The sequence below is a fragment of the Prionailurus viverrinus genome, chromosome B4 (assembly GCF_022837055.1).
Source record: "Prionailurus viverrinus isolate Anna chromosome B4, UM_Priviv_1.0, whole genome shotgun sequence".
Taxonomy (NCBI): Eukaryota; Metazoa; Chordata; class Mammalia; order Carnivora; family Felidae; genus Prionailurus; species Prionailurus viverrinus.
The window spans coordinates 60,679,172-60,700,277 of record NC_062567.1 but is presented as its reverse complement, the minus strand read 5'-3'; the positions used below and the strand labels follow the sequence as shown (position 1 = coordinate 60,700,277).

General features: G+C 39.9%; 1 long non-coding RNA gene across 1 annotated transcript; it reads left to right on the top strand.

Moving 5' to 3' along the window:
• Positions 1–764: 764 nt before the first annotated feature.
• LOC125170829 (uncharacterized) lies at positions 765–20,485 on the top strand. The gene is made up of 3 exons (XR_007154108.1): positions 765–1,550; positions 5,671–5,680; positions 20,474–20,485. It is a non-coding gene; the product is annotated as an uncharacterized LOC125170829 (long non-coding RNA).
• The last annotated feature ends 621 nt before the right edge of the window (positions 20,486–21,106 follow it).

Below are 21,106 nucleotides of genomic sequence, written 5' to 3'. Positions count from 1 at the left end.
AGAGAGGAAGAGAGAGAGAGAGAGAGAGAGAATCAATCCCAAGCAGGCTGCACACTGTCAGCACAGAGCCTGACGTGGGGCTCGAACTCACAAAACCGTGAGATTGTGACCTGAGCTGAAACTGAGAGTCAAGTGCTTAACTGACTGAGCCACCCAGGTGCCCCAAGAGTATTTTTTTTTAAATATGAAATTTATTTCCATACAAGGAGTGGTTGTTTTAAATATCAAAAATTAAGTCTCAAAAATCTCAAGATTACTCAGCAAGTAATTGGTATGATTAAAATAGGAGCCTGAACAATTATGCATCCCTCCCCACCTTTAAGGTAACAAGTGTATTCTTTACCTACAACTGCCTTTATAATCCACTCCATTGTTGGTTCTGTCCCCACCACTCCAGGGATCACTGATGGCTTTCCCATGGGGAATTCTCCAAAGCCCTCATTTTTTTCATCCAGCCTCTCAACAGCACTTGATTTAATGGATACGTTCTTTTTTGAAACATTCTTGGCTAATAACTACAGCTTCTACATTCTCCTACCTCGGATGCTCAATTGGCCAGGGTCATCTTCGGCCCTCTTCCCAGACCATCTCCATTCCTACAATCCCATGCACTATGTAAAATATGCAGGCATCTTCCAAGTCTATCTCCAGAGCTTTTTATCAATCAGGGTGCTGGCAGGAAATAGATGACTTACTGCAATTGGATAATTTAAGGAAACTTTAGTAAAGGGACTTTACAAAACTGTGTGCACAGGGTAAGGAAACCCCAGGGGGGAATGCAGTTCTCAGGCCCCGTTGCACTGGGACTGGTAATGGTGCTGTTACCACCTTTAGGTCTGAAAGGTTGAGGGGGAGGAGTGGTAAATGGAACCAGGAGATGGGCTATATAGAAAGGGTGTGAGGTTGTGGAAGGCACCAGGAATAAATACATAACAGGAGCACAATACATATTTATTGGTTATAATTTTGTAGTTTCAGAAGTCGTTCACAGAGTTGAGTTTATGCTATTGGTCTTGATGCATATCAAGAATTTAAAATATATTTAAACTTGAAAGGGCAGTACAAGAGTATAGCCTCTCCCTAGATCCACCAGTTGTTAACATTTTACCACATGTATTTTATCTAATTTGTCTTGCTGAATCATTTGAAAGTAAGTTGTGACAAAACGGCACTTCCTCCCTGTATACTTATTCATCTCCTGTATTCATCTCCTTGGAATAAGAATTTTATACATGAAGCCACAATGCCATTGCTCCACCAGAGACAATTAACAATAAATGAATAACATCTAACATAGATTTGTAGGAGATAAATTGCCCCTGTTGTTCCAGAATATCTTATTAAACTTTTTCCTCATCCAGGATCTAGCCAATGAGGTTTTTGTATACATTTTAATCTGCTAAGTCCTCTGCGTTCCCCCCGCCCCCCACCACGACATTGAACTTTTTGAAGTGTCCAAATCCATTTTACAATGTCCCATATCCTGGATATTTTTCTGACTTTTTTAGTAGATTTGGGTTATACTTTTTGGTAGGAGTATAACAGGCTGTGTGGTTATCTCTTACTGTGTCATGAAGATGTACACAGTGTTAACTTGGCACTGTTTGGTGATGCTAAGATTGATCATTTGGTTAAGATGACTGCCAGATTTTTCCATTTTAATGTACATTTTTTTTCCTTTTGTAAATGAGCAGTCTGTGGGGTGGTACTGTGAGTTTTTTATTTATTCAGTGTTTATTTCTGAGAAAGTACGTGTCACTAGTGGGAAAGGGGCAGAGAGAGAGGGAAGACGGGATTCAAAGTGGGCTCTGTGCGGACAGCAGAGAGCCCCATGTGGGACTCAACCACACGAGCCATGAAGTCATGCATGACCTGAGTAGAAACCTTGACCTTAATCGACTGAGCCACCCAGGCACCCCTGTACTGTGAGACTTAAAAAAAAAATTTTTTTTTAAGTTTATTTTTGAGAGACAGAGAAAGCGCTAGTTGGGGAGGGACAGAGGGAGAGAGAATCCCAAGCAAGCTCCGTGCCACCAGTACAAAGCACCACACGGGCTCGAACCCACAGAATTGTGAGATCATGACCTGAGCCAAAACCAAGAGTCGGGTGCCTAACCAGCTGAGCCACCCAGGTGCCTGGAGACTTTTCAAACAAACTTTCAAGTATTCATTGAGCACCTATGTCCCAAGACCCTATTAAATATCCTAAATAGTTCCTTACACTTGAGAAGTCATGCAATCCTTAAGTCCTTTGAGGATCTTAGCTCACTGAAGGTGTTGTGCTTATTCTTGCCCTTTAGTTGCATTTATTTTATTTTCTTGGTTTTTCTGTGGTTTTCATTCAGAAGTAAAGATGTGCATGGTGTGTAGGGGCTATGTTTGGCACACGAGCTTATTAGTAAATATCACCAGGACATAGATGAATAAACAATGGAATTAGAGGCTGAAGACTTGAATTCAAATCTTGATTTTGGTGCTTTCTGGCTATAGGATCTCAGATCATTTCTCTGAGCTCATTTCCTCCTCTGTAAATTGGAGGAAATATAGCAGAATTTCAGTAAGAATAAAATGGGAGAATGCATCCTAAAAGACCTGGCCTCATGTACAGTGGAAGGTTTGTGCCATCATTTGTTATTTTAATCTTTGAGGTCTAAGTGGATACAATAGGAATGAAAATTTTTTATCATCTATAGTTATGGTGAACACAGGAAAGGTCTTAAACATTGCACATCAAGACACCTACCCCTTCAAAAAAAATCTCTATAAAGCTTTCTTAAGTTTCAGTGCTTAAAGGAGAAAATGTATTCGCTACAAGATTATTATGCTTTGGCAGCCCATGAATCCCAGGGTTGAGAAAGTGTATAGAGGGCATGAAGTGGTGCCAGATACACAGTAATTAAGCTGTGCAAAAGTGTGCTGAAATGCAGGGAGTGGCCAAGATAGGCTCTCGGGATGATTTTTGAAGGGTAAAATTTGGCTGTGTTTAACAGTGGAACCAATTCATAAAACATGCTGAAATAATACGGCATACCTCTTAGCCTCGAGGCCCAAATCTGAACAGTTTAAGCCAGGCCAATTGCCTGCTTCCACTAGCCTCGCCTGCTGGAATAACTCCAAGGGAGTACCATTCACATTGTAACCAAAATGCTGCCCTCTTCCCCTGGTTACTCTGCTGCCCAAGACCATGGCACTGGAGTGCAGAATTTCAGAGCTGCTTTAAGCTCCTGCAGCTCGAGACTCTGCTTCTTAAAACGCTGCATTAGACAGATGTCAGATTTCTTTGTAACCTTTTCTTTCTTTTCCGAATAAGCCAGTGATGAGGGAGGAAGGCAGTAGGGAGGTGTTTGGCTGTTTCTAGAGCATCCTGGGGGTGTCAGTCTGTCAATTGGTAGAAGGAAGAAACCTGTCATAGTTAAAAATTATAATTTTTGGGGCGCCTGGGTGGCTCGGTCAGTTATGCATCCGACTTCGGCTCAGGTCATGGTCTCACGGTCCGTGAGTTCGAGCCCCGCGTCGGGCTCTGTGCTGACAGTTCAGAGCCTGGAGCCTGTTTCAGATTCTGTGTCTCCCTCTCTCTCTGCCCCTCCCCTGTTCATGCTCTGTCTCTGTCTGTCTCAAAAATAAATAAACGTTAAAAAAAATTATAATTTTCATTTTTTTTTCTGAAGCACTAAAGCCATTCCTATATCCCTACTAAACTATGAATTATTGAGGAGGCTGCCATATAGAACTGCCAGGAAGAACTAAGCCCTTTACTATTATTTTAACCAGCTTTCCTATCCTGGCCATATAGCTCCCCTTATTATATCAAGGTCCACGGGGTGATGCTAGTCACACATAATACTCTGAGGATGTTTTAGGATCATCCAGTTTTGTATGCTTATTTTACAAATGAAGAAATTTGCCTGTGGCACCTGGGTCACTCAGTAGGTGGAGTGTCTGACTTTGGCTCAGATCACGATCTCACAGTTCATGGGTTCGAGCCCCGTGTCAGGCTTTGTGCTGACAGCTCGGAGCTTGGAGCCTGCTTCAGATTCCATGTCTCCCTCTCTGCCCGTCCCCTGCTCACACTCTCCTCTCAAAAATAAACATTGTTAAAAGAAAAAAAGAAATTTGCCTAATGGTCACCAATGTAGTTAGTTATTGGAACTAAGACTGGTGTTAATCCATTGCATCATCCATAGCTAAGTAGTCACTCAAGTTAAATGTAAGCCTTAGTAAGATTTAAAATGTTGGAAGAATCTATTTGTAGATTCTAGATCTATTTTACCAAGACAGTTTTGTTTTTAAATGTTTATTTATTTTGAGAGAGGGGTAGGAAGGGGCAGAGAGAGAGAGAGAGAGAGAGAATCCCAAGCAGGCTCTGTGCCACCTAGGTGTCCCACCCAAGACAATTTTCATCTTTAATAAGAACTCAAAGCCAGCCCTACTGTTTTCTGCAATTAATTTTAAATTATTATAAGGGAGAAAGAAAGTATTCTCCTTCTCTACATGTCTTTATCCTAGAAGACTGCCATTTCTATTTATTTTTGTCTCATTCTTTTTTGTATTGATGTATAATTGACATGCAGTGTAGTGGTTTCAGGTGTACAACACAAGGATTCGATATTTATAAAGATTGCAAAATGATCACCACAGTAAGTCTAGGTAACATCTGTCACCCTTCATAGTTAAAAGAATTTTTTTCTTCTGATAAATTTTAATATGTGTTATGTTTTATAGTACACATAATATCAGCACAGTGCTACGTGTGTGTAATATGTAAAAATGAAACAGCTACATACTCATTTTTTTTAACTAATGAAAACTAAAAAGATGAGAAAGGTTTAGGGAGTTGTGTGCTTCTCTATGTGTATTACATGTCAATAAGAAGTTTAAAAGTATTTGAAGATCAGTGCTCTGGAAACCATAGAGCCATGGAAGGTTGGAGGTGAGGGCTGTTTATTTTCACATCCAAGAGATAATTTTCTTGAAAGTAGGTTTGTGGACCTTTCCTAGATTTGAGGAAGGAGGAATGACAGTTGCCAGAACTGTTTTATAATACATGCTTATCAAATGGTTGTTTCTTCTCCTTTAGCTTTATCATGTAGAATTGTGTGTTTTTCAGAATGGGACATCCTGTAGGAATAAGTTTATTAAGCATACCGTCTCATCAGTGGAAAGGAAACAAAAGCCTGGCTTTACCTGGGGACTTCTAGTTTCTGCCTTTGCCATTCAATTGGATACCTACAATTCTTAGCCCCAGATTATTTTTTCTTAATCATGTTGAAACGTTGTAAAAATTAGTGGGAATGACCAAACTGGCTTATTCATTCATTTAGGCCAGAACAGAAAAAAAAAAAAAAAAAAAAAAAATTGCTACTTGCAGAAGTTTTTAAGGAAGGTTGAGAGTGAAGGGTAGAAATAAGTTATTTAGATTTAGCAGTTGTAAAAATGAAGGTCTACGGCTGCCCTAATATGACAGGTATAGAAAAATATGAGGGAATAGTAGAAAGAGGTTCTCCTGGAATAGAATCAAGTCAGAATATTTTGGGAGAAATTATTAGTGGATGATAGAAACCAAGAGTGCTGTTTCAAGGAAACTGAATGTGATTCCGTAATCAATAAAATAGATGTTGCAACGTGTTTGAAATTTATATTCAATCATCTATTTAATAAATAAGTAATAAGCTCTTATTCCGTGCAGATGCTGGACTAGACTCTGGGAATATTGTGTATTGCACAGTATTCCTGCTCTCAAGTGCCTCACAGTCTTGGAAACTAGACAGTAAGAAATATTAAGACAGGGATTAGTACAGGATGCTATAGTAGCCACATGGGAAGGGTTTCTAAACCAGTCCCACTGGTTTAGAGGAAAGTATTAAGTTACCATGGAACATTTTGTGCCAGGCCCTGTGCTAAGCACTTTTATTTATTTATTTTTTTAAATTTTTTTTTTTAACGTTTATTTTTATTTTTGAGACAGAGACAGAGCATGAACAGGGGAGGGGCAGAGAGAGAGGGAGACACAGAATCTGAAACAGGCTCCAGGCTCTGAGCCGTCAGCCCAGAGCCCGACTCGGGGCTCGAACTCACAGACCGTGAGATCATGACCTGAGCCGAAGTCGGACGCTTAACCGACCAAGCCACCCAGACGCCCCTGCTAAGCACTTTTAAAAATCACACTGGCTCTGGGGCACGTGGCTGGCTCAGTGGGAAGAGCATGTGACTCTTGATCACGGGGTTGTGAGTTCAAGCCCACATGGGGTGTAGAGATTACTTAAAAAAAAAAAAAAAACTAAAAAAAAAAAAAACAATCACACTGGCTTTTATTTTTTATTTTTTAAGTTTATTTATCTTTTTTAGTAATCTCTACACCCAACATGGGGCTTGAACTCACGACCCAGAGATCAAGAGTTACATGTCTTCCCTCTGAGCCAGCCAGCCAGGCACCCCTAAAAATCACACTGGATTTTATTCTATTTTTGATGTTTATTTATTTTTGAGAGAGAGAGAGAGAGAGAGAGAGACAGAGTGCAAGCAGGGGAGGGGCAGAGAGAGAGGGAGACACAGAATCTGAAGCAGGATCCGGGCTCTGAGCTGTTGGCACAGAGCCCGATGCAGGGCTTGAACTCATGAACTCTGAGATCATGACCTGAGCTGAAGTCGGATGCTTACCCAACTGAGCCACTCAGGAGCCCTCGCACTGGCTTTTAAATTCTACTGTTATCCTCATTTTACAGATGAGAAAACAGAGGCTCGGAAAGGCCAACTGGTAAGAAACCATTTCGATGCCAATACCAAAAATTCTGTAAGTAGAAATCTGAAAAACTAAAAAATAATTTGAAAAGTTTTTATAGAGAAAAGAAACATGTTAACCCCCCCAAATTTAAGCTTCCTTAGGTACATTTATTTTCAAACTTTTCATCAAAGTAAAATACCTGAAAGGAAGGGTACTGTCTTAAATGTCAAGCTCAGTGACTTTTGATAACTGAGCACACCGTGTAACTTGTGTCCAGTTTAAGAAACATAGCATTACCAGTTTTTCAGAAGCCCCCTGTGCTCCTTCCTAGTCACTGCCTTCCCCTGACTTCCAACAGTATAGATTAACTTTGCCTGTTTTTGTACTTTATATGAATGGAATTGGATAGCACATATTCTTTTCTATCTGGCTTTTTTTGCTAAACCTTGTTTGTGAGATTCATCTATGTTGTTGCAATAGTTTTAGATCACTCATTTTCCTCACAGTGTAATACTTCATCATCTGAATGTACATTAACTTTTTCTTAGATAGCTGGGTAGCTTTGATGAACATTGCAGTACGTGTCTTCTAGTGAACATATAGATGCACTTCTGTTGGGTATATAGTAGGAGTGGAATTAATGTATCATACAATATGCATATGTTCACCTTTCAGAGATATTGGCAAATGCTTTCCCTAGGTGTGTATACCATTTTGTACTCCACCAGCAGTGTGTGAGTATTCCATTTGTTCCATATCCTTGCCAACAATTGGTATTTAGCATCTTATCATTTTAGTCATTCTGGCCGCATGTTAGCTTTAATCGACATATCCTTGATGACTGATGAGTTGAGCACTTTTCAGATGTGTTTTGGACATTCGTATATCCTCTAATGACATATCTGCAATGTCTTCTCTTTTTCTATTTGATTGTCTTTTTAAAAATTGATTTGTAAGAGTTGTGTGTGTGTGTACATATATGTATTGCGAATATTTTCTACCACTCTGTAGGTTGCCTTTTAGATCTCTTAATGGTATCTTTCGAATGTTCTTAATTTAATTCGTGTAGGGAGGTGTGCCTGGCGTGGTCAGTTCCAGGTTTAGAGGAACTGAGACCTAAGAACTATTGAGTTTTGTTTTTTTTTTAAAGTTTTTATTTTTATTTATTTTGAGAGACACAGGGAGAGAGAGAGCAAGCGGAGGAGAAGCAGAGAGAGGGAGACAGAATCCCAAGCAGGCTCCACACTATCAGCACAGAGCCTGACGTGGGGCTCGAACCCATGAACCATGAAATCATGACCTGAGCCAAAGTCAAAGAGTCAGACCCTTAACTGACTGAGCCACCCAGGTAGAACTGTTGAGGTTTGTTTTGTTGTTATTGTTTTTTGTTTTGTTTTGGTTTTTGTGGGGTTTTTTTTGAACTGTTGACTTTTTTTCAAGAATTAAAAACTTTTTTTTTTTAACATTTTATTTATTTTTGAGACAGAGAGAGACAGAGCATGAATGGGGGAGGGGCAGAGAGAGAGGGAGACACAGAATCGGAAGCAGGCTCCAGGCTCTGAGCCATCAGCCCAGAGCCCGACGCGGGGCTCAAACTCACGGACCGCGAGATCATGACCTGAGCTGAAGTCGGACGCTTAACCGACTGAGCCACCCAGGCGCCCCAAGAATTTTGTTTTTAATGTTTATTTATTTTTGAGAGAGAGAGACACAGAGTGTGAGCAGGGAGGGACAGAGAGAGAAGGAAACACAGAATCTGAAGCAGGCTCCGGGCTCTGTGCTAATAGCACAGAGCCCGATGTGGGGCTCGAACTCTCAAATCTCAAGATCATGACCCGAAGTTGGACACTTAGCTGACTGAGCCACCCAGGTGTCCCGTGTTGAGTTTTTATAGTAATTCCAAATTCTTTCTTTTTATTTTTATTTTTGGGACAGAGAGAGACAGAGCATGAACGGGGGAGGGGCAGAGAGAGAGGGAGACACAATCGGAAGCAGGCTCCAGGCTCTGAGCCATCAGCCCAGAGCCCGACGCGGGGCTCGAACTCACAAACCGAGAGATTGTGACCTGAGCTGAAGTCGGACGCTTAACCGACTGAGCCACCCAGGCGCCCCTGTTCAAGTCCTGTTTGAGAAATCTTTGCTACAAGGTATCCTGTGAAATGCACATTATATGTAATGGAAAAGGAGGCTTGCCATTGATAGGAAGTAGGGGGAAAACAGTATCATGTGGAGTGGTCTCTCTCCAGTCAAAGGAGGTCAGAAAGCAGCACTGCTTGGGATTTAAAGGGTCTGAAGTGAAGCTGCAAAGTGCACTCTACAGAAAATACTGCCCACTTGACCCTTGTGCGTATTTCTGGTATTAGCCTCGCCAGACGGCTTAGAGAACCAAGCTGCTTGATTTTTACTCATCTGAAGAAGAGAGCTTTTAGACCTTAACTATGTTTATTTTTAAACTATAAAAAAATGTTTGTTTATTTCTGAGTGGGGAGAGGGGGAGAAAGAGAATCTGAAGTGGGCTCTGCTGAGAGCAGAGAGCTTGATGTGGGGCTCGAACTCACGACCCATGAGATCATGACCTGAGACAAAGTCAGATGCTTAACCGACTGAGCCATCCAGGAGCCCTAACCTTAACTTTGTTTAAAGCCCACATTTTAGTTATTTCTTTTTTCACATTGTGAGAGAACTCAGTTATTACTTGGTTAGATACAGGTTTCTACTTTTGTTGATTTAAAAATATATATGTATGTATTAGGTGCATAAGTTCACACAGTTTTTCTTGACTGCCGATATTCTCCTCAGGTTATGTAGGGAGCAATTGGTATGTTGAACATTACTGTCCTTCCCTCTGAACAAATAACCAGAGCTACAAAGCCAAGCTGTATTCTCATTGTAAAGATAATGGAAGAACATTTTTATTTTTACTTTTTTTTTTTAATGTTTGCTCATTTTGAGAGAGGGAGAATCAATCCCAAGCAGGCTCCGTGCTGTCAGTACAGAGCCCGACCTGGAACTTTATCTCAGGAACTGCGAGATCATGACTTGAGTTGAGATCAAGGGTGGAACGCTTCACTGACTGAGCCCCCAAACAACATTTAAAAAAACAAACTAGGGGCGCCTGGGTGGTGCAGTCGGTTAAGCGTCCGACTTCGGCCAGGTCACGATCTCGCGGTCCGTGAGTTCGAGCCCCGCGTCGGGCTCTGGGCTGATGGCTCGGAGCCTGGAGCCTGTTTCCGATTCTGTGTCTCCCTCTCTCTCTGCCCCTCCCCCGTTCATGCTCTGGCTCTCTCTGTCCCCAAAATAAATAAACGTTGAAAAAAAAAATTAAAAAAAAAAATAAAAAAAATAAAAAACAAACTAAAAAAATGACTTGTCAATCCAACTGTCCATTCCCAACCCCACCTTCCAATAGCCTTGTCTTTGTCCTCAGCTGCGGAGCTCCCAATCTAGTCCTGTTCTTTCTCAGTGGCTGTTTATGTTTCCCTGCTACATAAGCCATTTGCCACATGAGCATGTGGCAGAAGAGCTACAGCAGCTTTTCCCCTATGGTTTTATCTTTTTTTACCCAACATCTTTTTTTATCTGACATTTACCCAACCCAAATGTCACCCAAATATTATTCAGCCGTAAAAAGGAATGAGGCACGCCATGATTCCTATGGCGCTGAAGTGCCACAACCTGCATGAATCTTGAAACGTGTTGCTAAGTAAAAGAAGCCAGGCACAAAGTGCTACATATAGCATAATTCCATTTGTATGAAATGTCCAGGATGGGTAAACCCATAGAGACAGTAAGTAGATTAGTGGTCGCCAGGGGGTGGGGGAGAGGAGAATTGGAAGTGACTGTGAATAGTATGGGGGTTCTTTTTGGGGTGATGGAAATGCTCTGGAACTGTGGTGACGGTTGCACAATCTTGTGAATTGTACATCTTATCTTAACACAGTTATAATGGTAAATTTTATTCGTGAATTTTATCTCAAAAAATTTACAAGAAAATTTGGCTACAAGGATGTTCACTAATTTTTTTCACTAGTTACTTTTAATATAACAAAAGAAGGAAGAGAAAAAGTTTTAAACGTTCAACGATGGGATGTTCCTTGAATACATTGTGCTAGAGCCATATGTACAAATTTGTAGAAATTAATTTATTGATGTAAAAAGATGTTCATGATATTGAGTAAAGAAGAGCTAGTTACAAAATAATATTTAAGGAATAACAACAAAATACACAAGAGTGAGACTGGAAGGGGTTACAGTAACATGTCAGACAGCTCTGGGTAGTGGTTTTTTATTTCTTTTCCTTTTTCTCTTCCTTCCTTTCCTCATTTCTCTTCCTTCCTTCCTTCCTTCCTTCCTTCCTTCCTTCCCTCCTAGTATTCTCTGATTTTTCCACAATAAACTTAGGATGTATTTTTGTTGTTGTTTTGTTTTTATGTTTGGGAGAGAGAGAGAAAAAAAAAAATACGAGAGGGGGAAGGGGCAGAGAGAGAGAGAGAGGGAGACACAGAATCCCAAGCAGGCTCTGTACTGTCTGTGCTGAGTCGGACATGGGGCTCGAACCCACGAGCCACCAGACTGAGACCTGAGCCTAAGTCAAGAGTCAGACACAACCGACTGAGCCACCCACATGCTCCTAGGATGTGTTTTTTAAAAGTTATGTTAAAAATAGGGGTGCCTCGGTGGCTCAGTCAGGTTAAGCGTCTGACTTCAGCTCAGGTCATGATCTCACGTTTTGTAAGTTTGAGCCCCATGTTGGGTTCTGCGCTGACAGAGTGGAGCCTGCTTGAGATTCTCTGTCTCTGTCTCTCTCTCTGTCCCTCCTCTGCACTCTCGTTCTCTCTCAAAATAAATAAATAAACTTAAAAAATCATTAAAAAAAAAGTTATGTTAAAAACAAAATGAAAGAGCCAGAAGAATTACATTTCATGCAAAGGTGATCCCAACTCTAGGTCTAAAATTTGCTTCTCTAGGTTTCCTCTACCCTTCTTCTTTCCCATGACAGACTGTGGTGAAAGCATGGGCAAGAGTGGAGGAGTCTGGAATTCTGAGGGCCCGTGCCACCTGGGCTCTCCAGCTTGCTTGCTCCAAGCAGTGTTTTCCTCAGAGTCCAAAAAACCTGACAATTGAAGGGAGAGGAGAAGGGTCTCTAGAATAAAGAAATAGATTTAGAAAATGTCATTAGGCAAATGGTACCTATCACTGCTAGACTGCCTGCTGCTTGACTATTTCCTCTGGCCCTTCCTACCTCCCTCGTGAAGGAGACAAGAAACCAGTGTGTTGGCAATAAAATAGTAATAACAGCACCTGGGAGTGCTACTGTAATGACGGGTCTCTGAGCACTTTCCTGCAATTCCAGTTTTCAGATGTTTAGAACTATCTTGTAAACTCTTCATCCACATTGAAACTTATCACCTTTGACTGAAGCCCAGAGATTTAATTGTTGAAAACAACACCACCTTTTGACTGAGGAGAAAAGGAAAATAAGATTTAAACATTTCTGGACCTTGGAATATATTCTCCCACATCATTTTGCTTTTTTTAAATGAAAACTGTTACATGGCAGTCTTTTTGTTTAGTTAGCAGGTTTAAAAACAATATCAAACATTTAATATTTTGAAAAGGCATTAAAAATTTTTGTTAATGTTTGTTTATTTTTTAGAGAGAGAGAGAAAGAGCATGAACAGAGGAGGGGCAGAGAGAGAGGGAAACACAGAATCCGAATCAGGCTCCAGGCTCTGAGCTGTCAGCACAGAGCCTGACCCGGGGCTTGAACCCACGAACTGTGAGATCATGACCTAAGCCAAAGTCAGACACTCAACCCCCTGAGGCACCCAGGCGCTGCCTGAATAGGCATTTTTAAACGACTTATTGATGAAAGTTGAACATTTCTAAAAACTTCAATAAACTATAAAGTAATTTTTACTATCAGCCACAAGGAACAGAAGAGACATTTATTAGCTCTTTACTAGCGTAACTTCAGGAAATTTACATAACCTTTGTTTTTCTTTCTGAAAAACGGGGATCATGATAAAACCTACCTCACGGTGGTGGCTGTGAGTTCGCTCAGATCTCCCTGCAGGAAGGGACTTGCTCTTCAGCTCTAAGGAGTGCTTTAGCTCCTAGCACCTTCAGGAGCCACCTTGGATTCTGAAGCTGAGTCGTGATCTTCCCGGATAGCCCCCAACTAGTGACTGAGCTCCGTGGGGGTTGGGTGTAGGCATTTCAGCCCAGGATGAGACCCCTCTGGTGGGCAAATGTTGCTTCAAGAGTTCCTGATGGTCAAGGCTTTGTCAAACTGCAGCGAGGTCTCAGTGAGGCTCCCTGTATCCAAAGTGTCGCCTCCCCCTTTCCTTTGATAAGTGTCAGATGGCAGTGTGATCTGAAGACTGCCTGCCTAATCCTCCTTTTTAATTTCTCACCAGCATTGTCCCCCAGTTGAGCTCCATGTGCTTCTCAGAGGATCCAGCAGACACACAGATTGGTTGTAAGCCTTACGTGGGGTTGTACATGACAGATGCTAGATGATACCTGGCACATAGTAAGTGCTCGATAAATGTTTGATATTATTGGCACTATGTGATTGATTCTTAAAAATGAGTTTTTATCTTTGGTTACCACTGTTTTCTCATTTATTCCTGACTTGGTTTTCACCGTCCTTTTTTACTGGTATATAAATATGAGTGCATATATACCGATTCCACTTTTCTTTTATTTTTTTATTTTTTTTTTAAAAATTTTTTTTTTTCAATGTTTATTTATTTTTGGGACAGAGAGAGACAGAGCATGAACGGGGGAGGGGCAGAGAGAGAGGGAGACACAGAATCGGAAACAGGCTCCAGGCTCTGAACCATCAGCCCAGAGCCCGACGCGGGGCTCGAACTCCCGGACCGTGAGATCATGACCTGGCTGAAGTCGGACGCTTTAACCGACTGCGCCACCCAGGCGCCCCTCCACTTTTCTTTTAATAACAGTTTTAGTGTGGTTTCCTTCTGTGAGGAAAAAAATTAAATATTGGCTAGCATTTGGCAAAGAAGTTAAAAACAATAGAACAAAGAGAGGAGAATAAAGTGTGCATGAAGTGAACATAATACATTCTTTGAGGGCAGAAAATTTTATTTAATGCATTAAAACATTTTTTTTTAATATTTATTTTTGAGAGGGAGAGAGAGACAAGAGCATGAGCAGCAGGGGAAAGAGAGAGAGGGAGACACAGGATCTGAAGCAGGCTCCAGGCTCTGAGCTGTCAGCACAGAGTCCGGTACAGGATTCGAACCCACGAACCGTGAAACCATGACCTGAGCCGAAGTTGGATGCTTAACCGGCTGAGCTTCCCAGGCACCCCTATTTAATATTTTTAAAATATTTTATGTTGTATTCTCTTAACCACTCACCTGCTTCCTCTGCCCCGTAAGAATTCTTCTTTGTCAGCATTTAAAAGTTGTGCTTTTTAAGATTCTCAGGTCTGTAGCTTAAATCTATCAACTATTTTTTTCTTTTTTTTGCTAAGCTAGGCATTTTTATTTTGCAAAAGATTTTCCAGAAATATTGTCTTCGTTAGCTTACTCAATTCAAATTTAGGCTTCTTCAGCTTTTAACATTTTCTAAGAGATTAGATAGGTTAGATTTTTCTGTGTCATGCCCAAGCTTATTGACCATTTATTTGAGGTCGTTTTCCATCATTTTCTATATTAGAAGCACCTACTGGGGACTGATGAATGAAACTGGCCATCAGAGATTTTAGAAATCTTGTGTGCCTCTTGGTAAATCCAACAGGCAAATCCAACATTTAAACAATGTAAATAACCGCTGCTTGTTTGCCATGAATGTGTGCATGAGTCTGTCTCTTTTTGATGGTAGGACACACTTTATGAATAATATCCATCAGAGAAGTTGGTTAGACTGGTTTTTGCCCTGAACATCCTTGGTAATTAGTTGGAATGTCAGAAATATTGTCTCTAAAAATATAACCGTAAAGACCATCAGATACAATTTTGACTCCTTGAGTCTTTGTGCCTCATTTTAAATATGGCTGGCATTTTCACATTATTTGTCAACCTAAACAGTGTCGGTTATTTTATTCCTGGCTCTGTTTAGTTTGTTTTCTATAAGATGCTAGTTCCTCCTTGCCAGGGTGGTTACTCCTCAGAAAAGCAGTTAGTTTACTTCTTAGTGAAACAGGGCAGAGTGAAGGTTACTATGAGTCTATAGGAAAGGCACAGCACTCTAAGCTTAAAGGTAATTATTGTTATATGTGTAATTGTAGTTCCCATAATTCTCAGAGTTAGTGATGTGCCCATTATATCTCTAAAAACAAATTTAGGAGGTGTGTTCAAATATATGTGTTTGTAAAATTTGGAATGAGCCATAATAGTTTATTAACTTGCATGTGCTCAATGTAAGGTTAGATAAAATGTATAAACCCACAAGATGTGGATTTGATTATCTTAAACATGGTAAACTCCTGGCTCTTTTGGTATTATCTGTTTTGTAATGTTTGTGAAATCTCCAGCTTTGTTACCAAGTATTTTCCAGGCTATTACAAAGTTGCTGAAATGTTGCTTTCAGCAATTAGCAGAGTTAAAGATGGCACGCATTTGCTTTGCAGAGGAGTGAGCACCTGTGTCCTGGGGGGTGGGGGGGTGGGTACTAAGAGGCTGGTCAGGGATGTGACAGTAGGAATAGATGACTGCTCAATAAACTATTATAGGAAACACATTCCCTCTCACCTTGCAGCATTCAAGCCAAAACCAATCGGCCATTTATTAGAATCCCAAAGTGGTGATTTGTAGGTGAGAAGAGGACTAGCAGAAAAGACTGCTAATTAGAAAGAACTGTACTTGAGAATTGGATTCATAAAATGAATAATGTTTAATGCTTCATCAAGGGCATTCTTAAGTGAAACAGACTTTTTGTTTTGGTGAGTGCCTGGCAGGGCAAAGTACAATGGCGTGAGTACAGTTTGGTGTTGCCGCCTTGACTTGGGCTAAGGGACCAGCAGCAGTTTTCCCACCACTGCCTTTTCCACCGTCAGTGCAAGTGTCAACAGAGTGAAAACGGCAAATAATGTCTTACTTTTATTATAAAAACAATCATTTTTTTAAAAAATCCAGCCTGACAACCATTCTCTTTTAGTCTGTTTACAATTAATGTAATTACTAATACATTTGGACTTAAAAATAACATCTTACTATTTGTTTTCTATTTTATCCAGTGTGTTCTATTTTTCCCCCCTCACTTCTTCCTTTCTTTTGAAGTAATTGTTCTTTATTCTTTCTTTGCTGCCCACCCCTTTCCCCATTAGCGTGTTAGTTATTATTATTTTTTTTTACTATTCTTTTAGTGGTTATATAACATGAATTATAACATGAATCCTTGATTAATTAAAATTTTAATGTAAGTAAGTACTTTTACCACTTCATGGATAGTGTGAGGTCTTTGAACACTTTTACTCCATTTACCTTCCTCCTATCTTTACAAAAACTTTTAATTCTGAAAAAACTTTCAGTGAGTTACAATAACAGTACAATAAACTTCATATAAATTCACCAATTTTTGATGTTTCTGTCCCTATCCCTCTCTTATAGTTTTGCTCTTAAGGCCTTGAACTGATTGGATGAGGCCCACCCAGATTCTCAGGATAATCTCTTTCACTTAAAGTCAACTAACTGTAAATCTTAACCATATCTTCAAACCCATATCTTAAAAACACCTCAGTTAGGAGGGTGGGTGATGGGTATTGAGGAGGGCACCTCCTCAATGGGATGAGCACTGGGTGTTGTATGGAAACCAATTTGACAATAAATTTCATACATTGAAAAAATAAAGAAAAAAAATAAAAACACCTCAGTTAGTGTTAAGTTGAATAACTCAGTACTATGGCCAAGCCAGTTTGACACATAAAATTAACCATCACAAGGCGCATCAAGTTTCTTTCTTGCTACAGGTCAGGAAATATAACAGCCATTTATACTTTCCATTGATTCATTCATTCATGCGTTCATTCATACATGCATTAATTCATTTGTTTATTCAAGAACTATATCTTGGACACCAGACACTGTGTTCTTTTTTTGCCAGACACTGTGATATATGCATGGATACATATTCTAAGATTCTGACAACTGACTTATAAATAATTGTTACAGTATAACCTATTTGTTAGTTGGGATCCTATTGAGTATTTTTAGGACTATTGCCTTATTTCTTTTTGAGTTACTTTATTTTCCTCCAGGCCACAGATAGGAATGTATTCATTTTCATGACTTTCATAAATCTTGCATAGTTCCTTGTCGAGTAAATATAAATATCTCTTATCAAAAACATTTTGAACATTTTGACTAAACCAACTGCCAAAAACAGTAAGAAAGGACCAGCCGTACTGCATGAATGTTTTTCAAGCTGCTTCTTGCATTACATTTGCTAATGTCCCATCATTGTCCGAAGCAAGTCATAAGGCCAGCCCAGGTTCAAGAGGTGGGGAAGTAGAATCAATATCTTAATTGTTTTTTTAAATTATTTTTTTATTTTTTGAGGGCAAGAGAGTGTGTGGACACACGAGAGAGCAGGGGAAGGGCAGAGAGAGTGGGAGAGGGAGGGATAGAATCCCAAGCAGGTTCCATGCTCAGTGTGGAGCCTGACACGGGCTTAGTCTCAGGAACCATGACATCATGACCTGAGCTGAAATCCAGAGTGACGCTTAACTGACTGAACCACCAAGGTGCCCCTAGAATCAGCATCTTGATAAAGTTTCTGCAAAGAATTTGTAGCCACCTTTGCTTTTTTCTCCGGTACTACAATGGTTTGAACATAATGTGCAGCATATGACAGTTTGCAGCTAGTCAGAAGATCACACCAATGGAACCCAACTGGACATATTTTGGGTTATATGGGGCTTTCCCTGCCATTCTGTGATACTTTTTAGCATAAAGGAAAGGTCACTTTTTAACATAAAGGAAAAAGCTGTAGTTAAATGAGACAAACCAGCTAATTCAAGCATTAAAAACAACAACAAAAACTCCTTTGAAACCTGACTTATTGGCTTTCCCATTACATTAACCAGACACCTTGTCAACTGTGCCCTTTGTTTTGAAGACTTTAGATCTGCAATTTAAATTACTGCCTCTTGGGGCGCCTGGGTGGCTCAGTCGGTTGAGCGGCCGACCTAGGTTCAGGTCATGATCTCGAGGTCCGTGAGTTTGAGCCCCGCGTCGGGCTCTGTGCTGACAGCTCAGAGCCTGGAGCCTGTTTCAGATTCTGTGTCTCCCTCTCTCTGACTCTCCCCCATTCATGCTCTGTCTCTCTCTGTCTCAAAAATAAACGTTAAAAATTTTTTTTAAAAAATAAATAAATAAATTACTGCCTCTTTCCTTTATCCTTATGCCCATAACTGGTCCATCAACTGTCAGAAAAATACCCAAATTTCCTTTGTTTCCTTGATTATACACCCTCTAAAAGATTGCTTTATCATTTAGATTCAGAATAAAACATTCCACTCATCTGGCAATACCTTTTTATGTTTTCTTACATAAGTAAACTGAAACATATATGTGCTATGGAAGTTGTTCCTCCACACACCCCTTGCCCCATGGGAGAATAACTTAGTTTCTGCAATAAAACATACCATGCTTTAAAATCTGGCAAGAAATGATGAAAATATACCTCCCCTTCAACAAAGTTCTGCTGGGGACAACTGAATTGTTAAGATACTTATCTAGGCAAATTCAACCATAAACTTTCTAATTCAACTGGGCACTAACGTTCAGGATCTTGCAACATGACCCTATTGACCTGAAAGAGTGAGTGCCCCTTTAAAGAATAAGATTACGTGCTTCCCATCAGCAGGCTTAAAAGCTCAGTATTTTCGTGGCTGTGTAATAAAGCTTTGAAAGGAACACAGTTAAAATAACCACTTAGCCAGAGAAGGAAAAGATTCAACTCAAACATATTTCAATTCTCTTCAATCCTGCCTGGGGTGTACTCACATACAATCGGTTGCTTTCCTCGGTGAATGTTGTACAACCTCATGTTCTAGAAGAATTTGGCTGTGTTGAGTTCTAATTAACAAAGGGCATTTTCCAAACATCTCAAGAGTGATAGAAATAGCTGGAAAGGGTGTTAATTGCAGAATTAAGCTGGTTTATCAAGTGAATAACTATGTGAATGAGCTTTGTAAACTCCACAAAACACTCCAAAAGTATTGTCATTCTTTTTGTTTTGTGTACATAATACATGCACATAGACTAACACATTCTACCTTCCACAAAATGACTGAAAATGAAATAATTTTGGTAATGCTTTTCCAAGATCAAAGAGGTTTTTAAAATTGTGCTTTCTTGCTACTAGCATTGAGGCACAGTGTTCCAGCAGTAGTTCCTTGAAAATACTATTTCTTTTTTTTTAAATTTTTTTTTTGATGTTTATTTATTTTTGAGAGAGACAGAGACAGAATGCAAGTGGGTTGGGGCAGAGAGAGAGGGAGGCACAGAATCCAAAGGAGACTGCAGGCTGCAGGCTCTGAACTGTCCTCACAAAGCCTGACCCGGGGCTTGAACTCATGAGCCGTGAGATCATGACCTGAGCCAAAGTCGGATGCTCAACTGACTGAGTCACCCAGGCGCCCCAGAAAGTACTATTTCTGATGACCTGCATGATATACACCTATGTTAGAAAATTTTGAACATGAAGAAAAGTGCAAAAAATAATCACTCATAATTCCATCACCCAGAAGTAGCAGTCATTAATATTTTAGTGTGTTTTCTTCTTGTCCTTTTTCTATACATAAAAATATATATATAGAAATATGAAAATTGTATATTTTACATGAAACTATGATACTTTAAGGCAATATACTGGTTAACATTGTCAGAGAATTTTGGTTTGAATTGTGGCTCTTACACTTTCTAATTATGGTAATCTGGGCAATTTGCTTATTATCAGTTGTAACTCAAGTTTCCTGAGCTATAATACGGAATAATAGCAGTAATCTACTTTGTAGGGCTATTGTGAGGACTAAGTTAACTAATACATGTTAACACTTAGAACAGTTCCTGGCACATAATAAATACTCAGTATTATATTTATAGTTTAAATAATTTTTATCACATAACACCAGGGCGTAAGCATTTTCTACAATAATTTAAAACATTTATCTTTATGAACGAATGATTGGGTATCATGTTCCATTGGATAGGTATGCTCTAATTTACTTGACCAGCTCTGTTGTTGGAATACTGTGATTCCAAATTGTTAGTATTATCAATATTGTTTTGATGATTATCTTAATGCATAAAGTCTTTTCTGCATTTCAGATTATTTGATTAAAGTGGTTTTCTACAAGTAGACTGTGGTGACCAGCCTCCAATATGACTGCAGTGATCCCATTCTGGTTTTCTTGCCCTTGTCAAAGTCTTCTCCACCTCCAACCCCACACTAAACAGAGCCTTTTTGTTTAACCAGTAGGATATTGAAACCATGATGAAGTGTGACTTCTGAGGCTAGGCTACAAAAATCATTCTTTTTTTCCCCCCTCTGTGGGATCACTCACTGTAGCAGCAGACAGCTGACACGTTGTGAGGACACTTCAGCGTCTCCATGGAGAGGTCCGTGTGGTAAGGAATTGAAGCTACTGGCCAACTGTTATGTGAATGAGTTGTCCTGTTTGCAGATCTTCCAGGCTCTGTCAAGCCTTCAGATAACTGAAGCCATGGTGAACAGTTGAAAAACGCTTGGGGCACTGGGGTGGCTCAGTCGGTTAAGCATCTGACTCTGGCTCAGGTCATGATCTCATGGTTTATGAGTTCGAGCCCCGCATCTGTCCTGAGAGCTCAGAGCCTGGAGCCTGCTTTGGATTCTGTCTCCATCTCTCTCTGCCCATCCCCCACTCGTGCTCTGTCTCTGTCCCTCTCTCAAAATAAATAAATAAAAGAAAAAAGAAAAAGAAAAACCCTGAGACAGAACCGTCTAGCCCAAGTTACTCCCAGATATCTGACCTGCAGAAACTACGTGAGATAAATGTTATTGTCCATAGGGAATATAGACAATAATACTGTATTATAATCATCAAACCTGCTAAGAGACTAGAACTTAATTATTCTAATCTCCAAAAAGAAACAATTATATAATGTGATACAGGTGCTAATTATCACTATAATGGCAATTACATATATAAATGGCACAAAATTCATAAATGTATCAAATTTACATGTTATACACCTTAAATGTACACTATTATATGTCAAATGTATCTCAATAAAAATGTTATTGTGTTATAAGTGTTAAATTTGGGGATATTTTGTACTGGATTAAAAGATAGAACATTTGGGGCGCCTGGGTGGCGCAGTCGGTTAAGGGTCCGACTTCAGCCAGGTCACGATCTCGTGGTCCGTGAGT